The sequence below is a fragment of the Erythranthe guttata genome, chromosome 12, assembly GCF_056151865.1.
Source record: "Erythranthe guttata isolate IM_541 chromosome 12, IM_541, whole genome shotgun sequence".
Lineage (NCBI taxonomy): Eukaryota > Viridiplantae > Streptophyta > Magnoliopsida > Lamiales > Phrymaceae > Erythranthe > Erythranthe guttata.
Window position 1 is genome coordinate 9,916,198 of NC_142544.1, and position 12,686 is coordinate 9,928,883.

The following is a 12,686-nucleotide window of genomic DNA, read 5'->3' on the forward strand; positions in this document are numbered from 1 at the left end:
GGATGGCAAGTGTACGTGGTTTGGTGAGCTTCAGTTAGCATTAGTCGGCGGACATTTGGATCATCGGGGACGTAAATGCGATTTTGGAATCGGACGAGACCTTCTTTCGGTGATTCGGAAGTTGGGATTGGATTCGAGGTTATTGCGAATTTTAAGGAATTGTGGGTCGTGTTGTTGGGCTGATTTGATTGATTCTCCCAAGTTAGGTTGGATTATGAGGGCGTTGATCGATTTGCGGCTAAGTGCGTCGGCGACTACATTCGCTTTGCCGGGGTGGTAGAGTATCTCGCAATCGTAATCTTTGACTAGTTCGAGCCATCTTCGTTGCCTCATGTTCAAGTCTTTTTGAGTGAAGAAGTATTTTAGACTCTTTTGATCAGTGTAGATGGTGCACTTTTCACCATAGAGGTAGAGTCTGTGACACCCATTTTCTAGTTATACTTAATTAGTATTTTAGAATATGATAGCGGAAGACTTTGAAATATATAAATCGGGAATAGAAATTTCCGACAAAATATTTTTCTTTTAGAATCAGAGTAAGAGTGTACACATATTACCAAACAACATTCACTTAATCAATTTCACAAACTATGCATGCATGACTAGAGATTAAGTTTCATTTTAGCAAAGTGAGAGACTTTTGGACAGTTTCGATCTATCAATCAAAAAAATTAATAACACTCTAACCGCTCATGGAAAACACTTGAAATGTTTACCACATGCTCTACTGAGGGCCTAGATAACCTAGTAAAAACAGTTTTTAAATACCTTAAGCCATTTGAACGGAATAATTAAAATGGTACAGCTGTACAGTTTAAAATCTAAAGCAGAGGAGTGACCTTTGAAAAATATTTATAAATTCCCTACTGTTTCAAAAATCATCAAATTCTATACTAAAGTACATTAGTGTGTTAGGATTCCGTTACAAGTGGAATAAATCCTTTTGAGTAAGAAAAACTTTGTATTTTATTGTAAATACTACAACGACTCTGTTTCAGAGCAGTGTTGGATAACAATTCATAATTAATTCATGGGTTATCCAAATAATGAAAAAGAACTATCAAAATGAACCTAATAGAGAGGCCTATAACGCTGTAAAATGTCATGCAATAATGTATGGAATAGATAATTAACACGAATTATCAAACTACTAGACATAACATAACACACAACTAGCCGACGGACATTTTATAAGGTTTTTATGAAAACTTGCCCTAAGGTTGCAAAAGTTTTTGAGGAAATACCATAACATATATCAAAAGAGGTAATTTTACTCCTAAGTAACATTACATATTATGCATCAATAGTAAGTTCCTCCAATAGGCGGGAGAGAACGATAACAAACACATAGAACGGTGTCGAATATCCTTAATACCAAATTATACAAATAAAACCACATTAGTATATTAAGAGCACCCAAAATCCACCGTGCCTCCATATGAACTCTTCTCCCGATCCACGAACTCAACTTCAACCACGATCCTCGGGCTCGAAATCGGGTAATCCTACAAGCAATTCAACACCTATATGAGTCTCTGAGACTCAATGAGAATTCCATAGAATATCAAATACACTGAGACAAGGAATTATATAGTCATACATATACAAGTATACATATACCTCAATCACCATTTCCTTAAGAAAATTTACCGATTTACCTTTACCTTCTCGGTTTACCTCTTAGACCTTTTCGATTTACCTCTTAAACCTTCCTTTCATCATTTCATAAGGAATAGGATGAGATCCCTCAGAAGGCAGTCGTCATTCTTTTGCACATACATTCATTCAAGTGCTCATACAACGTGTAAGAAAAAATCATTTATTTTAGTCGGATATCCTTTGAAAAAATCAAGTAAAACCATAGACAATAAGCCTTCATTTATTTGCAACCCGTTTCATAAGTGAAATCAAACCACACACTCTTCATCTCATTTTTGGGGTACCGGTCCCTCATACCCCATGCTTATTCGATCTATGTTTTACAAGACTTTCCAATTTTAAAAACGTGCAAGTGAGGTTAGTACATACTTTCATTCATTTCAAGCAATTTGATTAGGTGTGTGAGAAAATTTTTTCGTTCGGATATCCTTTGAAAAATCAAGTAAAACCATAGACAATAAGCCTTCATTTATTTGGAACCCGTTTCATAAGTGGAATCAAACCACACACTCTTCATCTCATTTTTGGGGTACCGGTCCCTCATACCCCGTGCTTATTCTATCTATGTTTTACAAGATTTTCCAACTTTAAAAACGTGCAAGTGAAGCTAGTATATACTCTTCATTTCACATATTGAAAGTTAGCTTTCACATAAGCACACACATTTCCACCTATTTCACAAAGGCACATAATTTAGTCACAAAATCTTAAAAGCAAGTAAGACACATAACAACTCAAGCAAAGAACATAGATCACATATAGCAAAACAACTCAAAGCATTCGGTTATTTATAATTACTATCTCCAAGTTATTAATTAAAGTTCAAGCCCTCTTTCTCAAGAGGCTTGAAGTTCTCTTTCAAGTAACACCAAATTTCCATTTATTTCATTTTCTTTCCAAAATATTCGAACCATCAACAATTCAATTAATCACACAAAATTCCATTTTTATTAATTTTGTTCTCGATTTTTATCTTCGTATACTACCTTATTACTCATAGATCATAAACCATGGATCGTAAGCTTCCTCGACCCGGAGGGAGTACACTTACAACCACGTAGGTCGATATATATAAACATAGAAACATATACTTATATATATCACATATAGATTACAAATAAACCATGGATCAAGTACTTTCTTCGACCCCGCAGGTTTACGAAAACCATGGACCGAAGTTTCCTTAAGATCACGCAGGTCTAGTATATATATATATATATACATATATAAATAAAAATTTAATTACAATATTATTCTTATTTCTTCAAGATTATATCATTTAAAGCTTAGATTCTTACATGCATGGATGATCTAACAATAAACAAGTAAAGTACTATAATTTCCCAAATTTTCGGCCATTAAGAACAAAGAAGGTGAAAGAATAAATAATATTGGTGAAGAATCACTTGTAGCAAGAATATGAAATTCTCACCTAGTTTCTCTTGGGAATATGAAGGAATTGGTGGATTGAATAACCCAACTTCTAGTTGAAGAAACTTATTTTTTTGGAAATGAGGAGAGATTTTGAGCTTCCTACACTAATAATTTCGAAATGGAGGAGAAGAAGAGAGATGATGTTTTCTTAAGAGTTTTAAGATTTGGTGGAGAAGATGAAAATTCATTTGGGTGTTGGGTTCTATTTATAGAGTCTTGCAAGCATTTGGGGGGTGTTCTTGGAATTTCCTCTTTAGGTGGGTTGGATTGGAGATGGTTTTATGGCTTGAATTTGAGTAAAAATGGAGTCCTGGTGATGGGATGGTGGTGATGGCCGAATTTAGGGAGAAAGGAAGAAGAAAGAGAATGGGTTTCAAATGCTTAGGTGGAAAGAGAGAGAAAGTGGGTCTTGAATTAAAAGGTAAAGTGAAGTACCATTCTCAATGAAGAAGGTACAAGTCACTTAATCCTTCAATTCTCCCAACTAATAGGCATTTCTACATTAAATAATTGTACACATGGAAAATAAAATCCATGTGTGTCTCCACATGGCCGAAAATTTCAAGAAGGGTAGGGAAAATTTTATTTCTAAGTTTATTCACTCATTTAATTATCTAATATGCATGAATTTATTATTTTTCTAAAAATTAAGTGTATGCCTAAATATATTCCAACTATCCAAATTAAATTCTAGAATGCAATAATCTAATTAAAATATGAAAATTTTCAGTTAGTTATTTTTCGTGTGAAAATTTTCAAATATTCGATCCTAATAAATAAACTAATCACATAATTTATGTCACACACAAAGTACATTAAGAATGCATGTTTAATTATGCTAGCTCATAATAAATTATCCTATTAGCACATAAAAATTCTAACATAAAATCTACTTATGAAAAATAATAAAAATATAAAATCAGTTACCCGAAAGGGCGGGGTGTTACAGTGTCGCCAGATTTTTAGTGCGAAAACGACGGCGGCTAATTCTAGATCGTGCGTTGGGTAGTTGCGTTCGTACTCCTTGAGTTGACGTGAGGCGTAGGCAATGACTTTTCCATTCTGCATGAGTACGGCGCCCAGACCTGATTTCGAGGCGTCGCTGTAGACTATGAATTCTCCGACTTTCTCTGGTAGTGCGAGAATTGGTGCTGATGTGAGTCGAGCCTTTAATTCGGTGAAACCGGCATCGCTTTCGGGTGTCCACTGGTACTTGACGTCTTTTCGAGTTAATTGGGTGAGTGGAGAGGCAAGCTTCGAGAAATCCTTCACGAATTTGCGGTAGTAGCCGGCTAGCCCAAGGAAGCTTCGGATATCCTTTGCATTTTTTGGAATTGACCAATTCGGCACGGCTTCTATCTTGTTAGGATCGACGGAGATTCCTTGCTCAGAAACAATGTGACCAAGGAAAGCCACACTCGAAAGCCAGAACTCGCATTTGTTGAACTTGGCGTATAGTTGATGTGATCGGAGGGTTTGGAGTACGGTGCGAAGGTGCGACATATGATCTTCTTGGGTTTTGGAGTATATGAGAATATCATCGATGAAGACAATTACAAATTGGTCCAAGTATTGGTGAAAGACTCGATTGATAAGGTCCATGAAAGTTGCGGGGGCATTGGTTAGACCGAAAGGCATGACAACGAATTCAAAATGGCCATATCGGGTTCTAAAAGCTGTTTTGGGGATGTCAGATTCCTTGATTTTGAGTTGGTGATAACCGGATCGGAGATCGATTTTTGAGAAGACTGATGAACCTTGGAGTTGGTCGAAAAGATCATCGATTCGAGGAAGAGGGTATTTATTCTTGATTGTGACTTTGTTGAGTTCACGGTAATCGATACAAAGGCGAAGGGATCCGTCTTTCTTTTTGACAAACAGAACTCTTGTGCCCCACGGGGAATGGTTGGGTCGAACATAGCCTTTGTCGACCAATTCTCGGATTTGGTCCTTCACCTCCTTCAATTCCATCGAAGCCATACGGTACGGGGCTTTGGAAATTGGCGTAGCTCCGGGGATAAGATTGATTTCGAATTCGATTTCTCGATCAGGCGGAAGTCCGGGAATGTCATCGGGAAATACGTCGGGAAATTCTTCGACAGCTCGAATGTCGGATATTTGGGCTTTGGGATCGGATTTCAGAATATCCACTAAGTAACCGGAATGGCCTTTGTGAATGAGTTTGACTGCTCGCGGATATGATTGGAATCGAGGGTTTGGGTTGACTTCGGAATTTTAGGGTTTCGCCGTTCGGAAGAGGAAAAATGACCGTTTTTGAGGCACAGTCGATTTGGGCTTCGAATTTGGTTAACCAGTCCATGCCTAGTATAATTTTGAAGTTTTGGATCGGTAGGAGGATTAAATCGAAATTCATTGGCTAAGTGCGAACTCGGATTGGACAATTAATTATAATTAGGTTAGAGCACATTTCTTCGCCAGAGGGAATGGGAATTCGGTATTCGTAATTTAGTCGATTCGGTTCGAGATTTAAATGCGCAATTATATCTTTTGATATAAAGGAATGAGTAGAGCCGGAATCGATTAGAGCATATATGGGTTCTACGAGGATAAATATGGTACCTGCTATCATAGACGGGTCTTGCTCGATTTGTTCTTGAGTCATGGCGAACACTTGACCGGGGACGTTCGGTGGAGGTTTCGGACAATCTTTTACCATGTGTCCGGGCTGATGGCATCGGAAGCAACTTCTCGTTCCTTGGATGCATTCTCCGAGGTGACTCCTTCCACATTTTGGGCAGGTTGGTCGTGGCGGCGGCGGTGGTCCGGTTGATTGGCGGATGGGCTGCGTTCCCTTTCCTCGGAATAGGCGGTTGCCGAAGTTGTTCTTTTTCCGCGGGCGTTGGAAATTTGGTGTCGCTCGGCGTTTGTTTTGAATTTCTCCCTCGTCTTGGGCAGCCATGAGTGCTTTATCTACGAGTTGGCGGAAAGTCGAGGCGTCGGACATACGAATGTCTCTACGGATCTCGGGTTGGAGGCCACGAATGAAATGGTTCTTCTTTTCCTCGGCGTCTCGAGCGATGAATGGGGCGTAGAGGCAGCCACGTTCAAAACGGCGGATGTATTCGATCATTGGTAAGTCGCCTTGGCGGAGTTCGAGAAATTCTTTGAGTTTGTGGGCTCGCACGTCTTTCGAGAAATATTTTTCGAAGAATTGGACTTTGAAATCGGTCCATGGCAGAGTCTCGAGGTTCGTTCCTTCTTTGATTCCTTCCCACCAGTGACGAGCTTCGTTTCGGAGTAGGAATATGGCACAATCTACGCGGTCGCGGTCAGCCATTTGCATGTAGTCGTATATGACTTCGATAGATTTGATCCACTCTTCGGCTATGGTGGGGTCGGTTCCATCGTGGAATTCGGATGGGTTCATTCGGAGGAATCGTTCGTATATGGCTTGAGGCGCATTATTTTGAGGCGGGGTTTGGTTTCGTTGGAGAAGTCGTTCGATTTGGCGTTGGTGGTTTTGGGCTTGTTCACGGATTAATTTTGAGAGATTATTAATGGTTTGATTGGGGTCTTGTAGTTCATCGGCGGGATTGCTCGGGTTTGCTCGTGTTATACGTCTCGCCATTATTTCTATATATTAATTCACAACTAATAAATAAAGCAAGTAAAACACATAAAGAAAATAATGCACATACTTTACCGGATGGTTCGAGCTTCGCGTCGCGAGTAGTCTTTATGCCCGTGAAGTTCGTACGAGTATCTATGAACCATGCTCTGATACCACTCTCTGTAGCACCCCCTTCTAGTCGGGCGATAAATCGAACCGGTTTATCGGAATGTTTATTAAACTCGCGGAAGCAAAGGATCTCTTTGTAATTTATAAAACTTTGCAATGTGGCGAAAATGCAATTATCAAAAATATCTTCTTTTGGGAAATGAAAGACTTTGCACTTTCAAACAAAACTTTTCTTAGGTTACTTTAGCCGAATAAAGGTTTCGTTTGGACATAAGTTACGAGGGGAGTTTTCTTTTTTTTTTAATTTTTGTTCGAGTGCTACAGTATCACCATCGGTTTTCGGTTCGAGAAGAAATCAGAGTTTGGAAAGGTTATTTTGGTGAATGATTCCGAAATCACTAACGGAGGCATAAGAATAGCAAATTATGAAACTTACTACATTATAGTAGGGGTTAGGTACGATCCATATAGATAACGAGTTTAAAACATACGAAAAGGAAGTATTTACATTTAATTTTACATCACCAAAAGAAAATAACCAAAAGTCACTAGCATCGTTCATAGGTCCTCGTACGTCTTCTAAAATTCCGGGCAAGACCTCGATCCGCTACTCGACCCATCCCGGTTGACGATTACTAGCACTACTACCTGCAATTAAAAGACATCTATATGAGCTACAAAGCTCAGTAAGAAATCCGAGTAAATATCGAACTTTGGAAATACGTTATACATAATATATAGTATTATATACCCATTCTTACCCACGTTCCATACAACAACACAAGCCAATCGATCAAACCACATAACTCATGAAAACACATCATTCACACAAAAATCACGTACCTATGCAAAAAAGACTACAATGCCCTGGTTATGAAAATCATGAAAAACACATTTTTCGTTTTATCGGATCCGTGAAAGATTAATTTCAGTACCTGAGTAATAAACCTGTTACGAGCCCGTTTTCACTAAGTGGAATCAAACCACAACACACATCATCCTTATTGGATACCGGCCCACTATATCCGAGTTGTTTATTACCGGGAAAATTACAATTTATGTCCCTAAACTTTACCACTAAAACGATTTATGTCCTCAAACATTTCAATCCACGAAATATGTCCTCAAACTTGCCATTTTTGATCACTTTATGTTCTGCCGTTAACGTCGGCAGCTAACTTCGACGGAAATAGCACGCGTGGCTCACGTGACGTCTATGTGGCCGTTAAATGTGACGTGGAACAACACCCAGTGCCTACTTGGCTGACAAAACGTGATGTGGAGCGACACGTCATTCTTCTCCCCTATTTTTATTCTAAAATCCCTAATTCTCCAAAACCCCATTTTGAATCCTTCAATTGAGGTGAATTTCTCGAGTTATATATTTAATCAACTTCGAATTTGAGAAATTAATGGATACAGTACAAGTTCCAGAAGTGGAATTGAACTCCGACCAAGATGCCGGCCATAGGCTTCGGGACTGGGGCATCTGCCGCCTCCGCGGTACCAGCGGAATAGCTGGTACAACTCCTCGTCGGGGCCAGTGCCGCCGGATACCGCCACTTCGACTCGGCAGCGATCTGCGGCACGGAAGAAATTGTCGGCCGCGCCGCTGCGGAGGCATTGGGCGGCGGCCTGATCAAGAGCCGCGGCGAACTGTTCGTCACCTCCAAGCTATGGTGCACCGATGCGCATCGCGACCTAGTCCTGCCCGCCCTCCAGGAAACACTCCCGTACTTTAATAAAACACATAATTTCTGATTTATTATATATATACACAAGCTAAGGATTCAAAAACTTGAGAAGACAATTCTGCAATTTTTGAAATGGGTTTTTGGAGAATTAGGGATTTTACAATAGAAATAGGGGAGGAGAATGACGTGTCGCTCCACATCACGTTTTGTCGGCCAAGTAGGCACTGGGTGTTGTTCCACGTCACATTTAACGGCCACATAGACGTCACGTGAGCCACGCGTGCAATTTCCGTCGAAGTTAGCTGCCGACGTTAACGGCAGAACATAAAGTGATCAAAAGTGGCAAGTTTAAGGACATATATAGCGGATTGAAATGTTTGGGGACATAAATCGTTTTATGGGTAAAGTTTAGGGACATAAACTGTAATTTTCCCTTTATTACCCGATATTCCATTAATCTTTCAATTTAAAAATCATTTAATGCAACTTTTCGAAATCATGCTTATGACCCACACATAACATCACAAATATCAATCAAGTGCCACAAAATTACACAAATATCACAATTTACCACATATCTATAATTTGGGCAAAAATCCTCAAATTCACACATATAAACACACATCCACAAACGGCACACACCACATGCACAAGCACACACACTCACTTATATTCAGCGCACACACATGCAGCCAACACATTAAACATCACCATTTAACATTAAACCATGCTTGAAAAGCAAACACCCCTTTTACACCTTTCATTTAATGAACTTATTTCCACTTCTAGGCAATAATCCATTTCAATCAATTCTCACAACAATTAATTCACATACAAGCAGCAATTAGAAGTACAAAACCCCAAAACTCATCACTCATAACAATTAAATCAAAGACATAAACATTTAAAGCACAAAACATATTAAATGGCATGCAAAATGTCCTAATTTCGAAATAATAGCAAACTCATCCCAAAAATTCCCAAATTAAATCTTAGAACTCCTAACTGATCCAATTTCCTGATTCTGGAATTATTTTAAATTTTCACAAAGTTTCGAATTTTCTTGAAATTAGAAACTTGAAAAACCCCTTTTTAATTTAAAGTCCAAAATTCTAATATAACTCTAATTATTTTGAAAACTTTGTAAATAAAGCTTATTCCTATTTAATACTTGCTGGAAAACAGATTCAAATTTAAGAAATGAGAGATTTTACGGAAATTACAGTTTTGACCCAAAAGTTTCAAGATTTACACATGCAACCACACTAGAAGTTCAAAATCAACTTTTTCATGAAAACACCTAACAATATGAAATTTTCACTTTAATAAATGCAGAAAAAAAAAGGTGAAAAGTTACTTTATGCAGAAATTTCGAAAATTACATATTTTACCTCAAAATGTCTAGATCTACACATGCAAGACCACTAGAAGTCCAAAAATCACTTTTTCTTGCAAAACTTCTTGAAATCCGAAATTTTTGTTCAATAATTGCTGGAAAAGAAGTTTTGAAAACACAATTAGGACTGACTTCTCAAAATTTACAGAATTGGCCCAAAAATCTTTCGATTCACACATGCAACCCCATAAAAGTTTGAAAATTCATTTTTTCTTGAAAACCCTTTTTGAAATCTGAAATTTTCAATGCTTTTGGCCAATAAAACTTGTATCTACCCACTACCAACATAGATGATACATGCAAGCACAAGAAATTAACAAGAAACACTTCTTTTCCATTTTCTCCAAAAAGCCCTAAATTTTCGAAATCACTCCCAATCTTTTAAAAATTTCTGAAAATCATTTTAATACTATTGATGCAAGTAGGGAGGAGTTATTATCTCCCGTAAGGAGGCAAGTAGTTTTAATGGTGTTTTTGGAGTAATCTATAGTAAGGGTTAAATAGGGAACCTTCATCTTATTTTTGGGATTTTCTTTGAAAATGGGAGGTGAGGTGGAGGAAGGAGAGGGCCGATGATTGTGGTGATTGCTTTGGTGGGGAGACGAAGAGAGCACAAGTATTGGGCTGAGGTGTTGGAAAAAGAAAGATGAAGGGTGTCTCTTCATCTTACTAAGTAAGGTGGAGTGTGGGATTAGTACTAATCATGGCTAAATGCCAAGTGGAAAGACATGCAAAATTTTCTTAATTTCCTTTATTTAAATTAAAGCACAACTTGCACTCTCACACACACATTTTCGGACACACACACACATATATATATATGCTCAAATATATATGATGCATGTAATAGTATGTATATCTATATGCATGCACAAATTGTTCATATGTATGCATGTGTGTATGTATGTACGTACAAATATATATATAAACATAATCCACATAATTCACCAAATTTCGAACATATAAAAATAATTTACCAAATAAATAAGACACGCACTTATTCACATATGTCACGTAATTCACGAAATTCCTAGAATTTCAATTTAAATCATATAAATCACACATACAATAGCGCACGTAATTATTCACGTAAGTCACATAATTAAATTCACGTAATGCATTAATATCATGTAATAATATTACCTAAGGTTTCTCGAGTTAGAAATGTTAGTCTCGGGTTCTTTTTTGGGTTTTCGGGTTTTGGATAAATGGGGTGTTACAAAAACACTCGCTAGAAAAGATACGCACATAAGTAAAAGTACAAAAGCATACACGCAAAAGTGCTCACGCAAAGGTGCATTCGCAAAAGGATCATGAAAACACAAACTACAATCCTAGGTCATTAATACAAATCAACAAACATGCACAAACACATCGCTCAAATAGACATGCACAAACGTACATGTAGAAAAACATGCACAAAAGTGCATTAGCAACAACGTTCTTAAAAACATTACAACACTAGGACTATAATAGGCATAACCAAACAAAAGCAAAACCACTAGATACAAAAGACACTGAAGAGTGTAGAAATAACACTCTACATTTACGTTTACGTGGATTTTTTTTTGGATTAATTTATATTTATGTTTTAATTGGTTGATTTAGTATCTTATAGGTACAGATCGAAAATTAGGTGTCCATGAATTAAAAATGATCAAAGAGTAACAAAAGAGTTGCAATAAGGAAAATAAAATCAAATTAGAAGAGTGGATCCCTCAACATCTTTGGTAGTGTCCACGAAGTCGAGCATAAGAAAGCTATTTCAGCTAGTTACAATTCCTGTCTAACGTCAAAACTCCAAATTCGGACTCGAACATGGTCAAAATTAGATTCCAAAAGCGATCACGAAAATACATACTACAGTTCGAGGACGTGAATGGGCATCAAGAAACATGCACAAAAACACTCACTAGAAAAGATACGCACATAAGTAAAAGTACAAAGGCATGCACGCAAAATTGCATTCGCAAATAGGATCATGAAAACACAAACTACAATCTTATGACATTAATACAAATCAACAAACATGCATAAACACACTCGCTCAAATGGACATGCACAAACGTACGTGTAAATAAGCATGCGCATAACTGCATTCGCAACAACGTTCTTAAAAACACGAACTACAACACTAGGACTTTAATACGCATAACCAAACAACAGCAAAATTACTAGAAATAAAAGATCCAGTGGAGTGTAGAAATAACACTCTACAGTTACGTTTACGTGGATTTTTTTTGACTTAATTTTTCTTTTTGTTTTAATTGGTGGATTTAGTATCTTATAGGTACAAATTTAAAATTAGGTGTCCATGAAGCAAAAATGATCAAAGAGTAACAACAGAATTGCAATTAGGAAAATAAAATCAAATTAGAAGAGAGAATCCCTCAACATCTATGGTAGTGTCCACGAAGTGGAGCTTAATATTCTCATCCGAACTCCAAAACAACTAGTTCCGGCGGCATTAGAAAGCTATTTCAGCTGGCTACAATTCCTGTCTAACGTCAAATTTCAAAATTCGGACTCGAACATGGTCAAAATTGGATTCCAAAAGCGATCACGAAAATACGTACTACAGTTCGAGGACATGAATGCGCATCCTGAAACATGCACAAAAACACTCGCTATAAAATATACGCACATAAGTAAAAGTACATAAGCATGCATGCAAAAGTGCATTCGCAAAAAGGATCATGAAAACACAAACTACAATCCTGGGACATGAATACAAATCAACAAACATGCACAAACACACTCGCTTAAATAGACATGCACAAACGTACATGTAGAAAAACATGCG

At 37.6% G+C, this 12,686-nt stretch overlaps 1 long non-coding RNA gene across 1 annotated transcript; it reads right to left on the bottom strand.

Moving 5' to 3' along the window:
• Nucleotides 1-1,229: 1,229 nt before the first annotated feature.
• LOC148766425 (uncharacterized) lies at nucleotides 1,230-3,383 on the bottom strand. Its single transcript, XR_016034968.1, has 2 exons — nucleotides 3,092-3,383; nucleotides 1,230-1,505 (listed from the first exon to the last, which is right to left on the bottom strand). It is a non-coding gene; the product is annotated as an uncharacterized LOC148766425 (long non-coding RNA).
• Nucleotides 3,384-12,686: the final 9,303 nt, after the last annotated feature.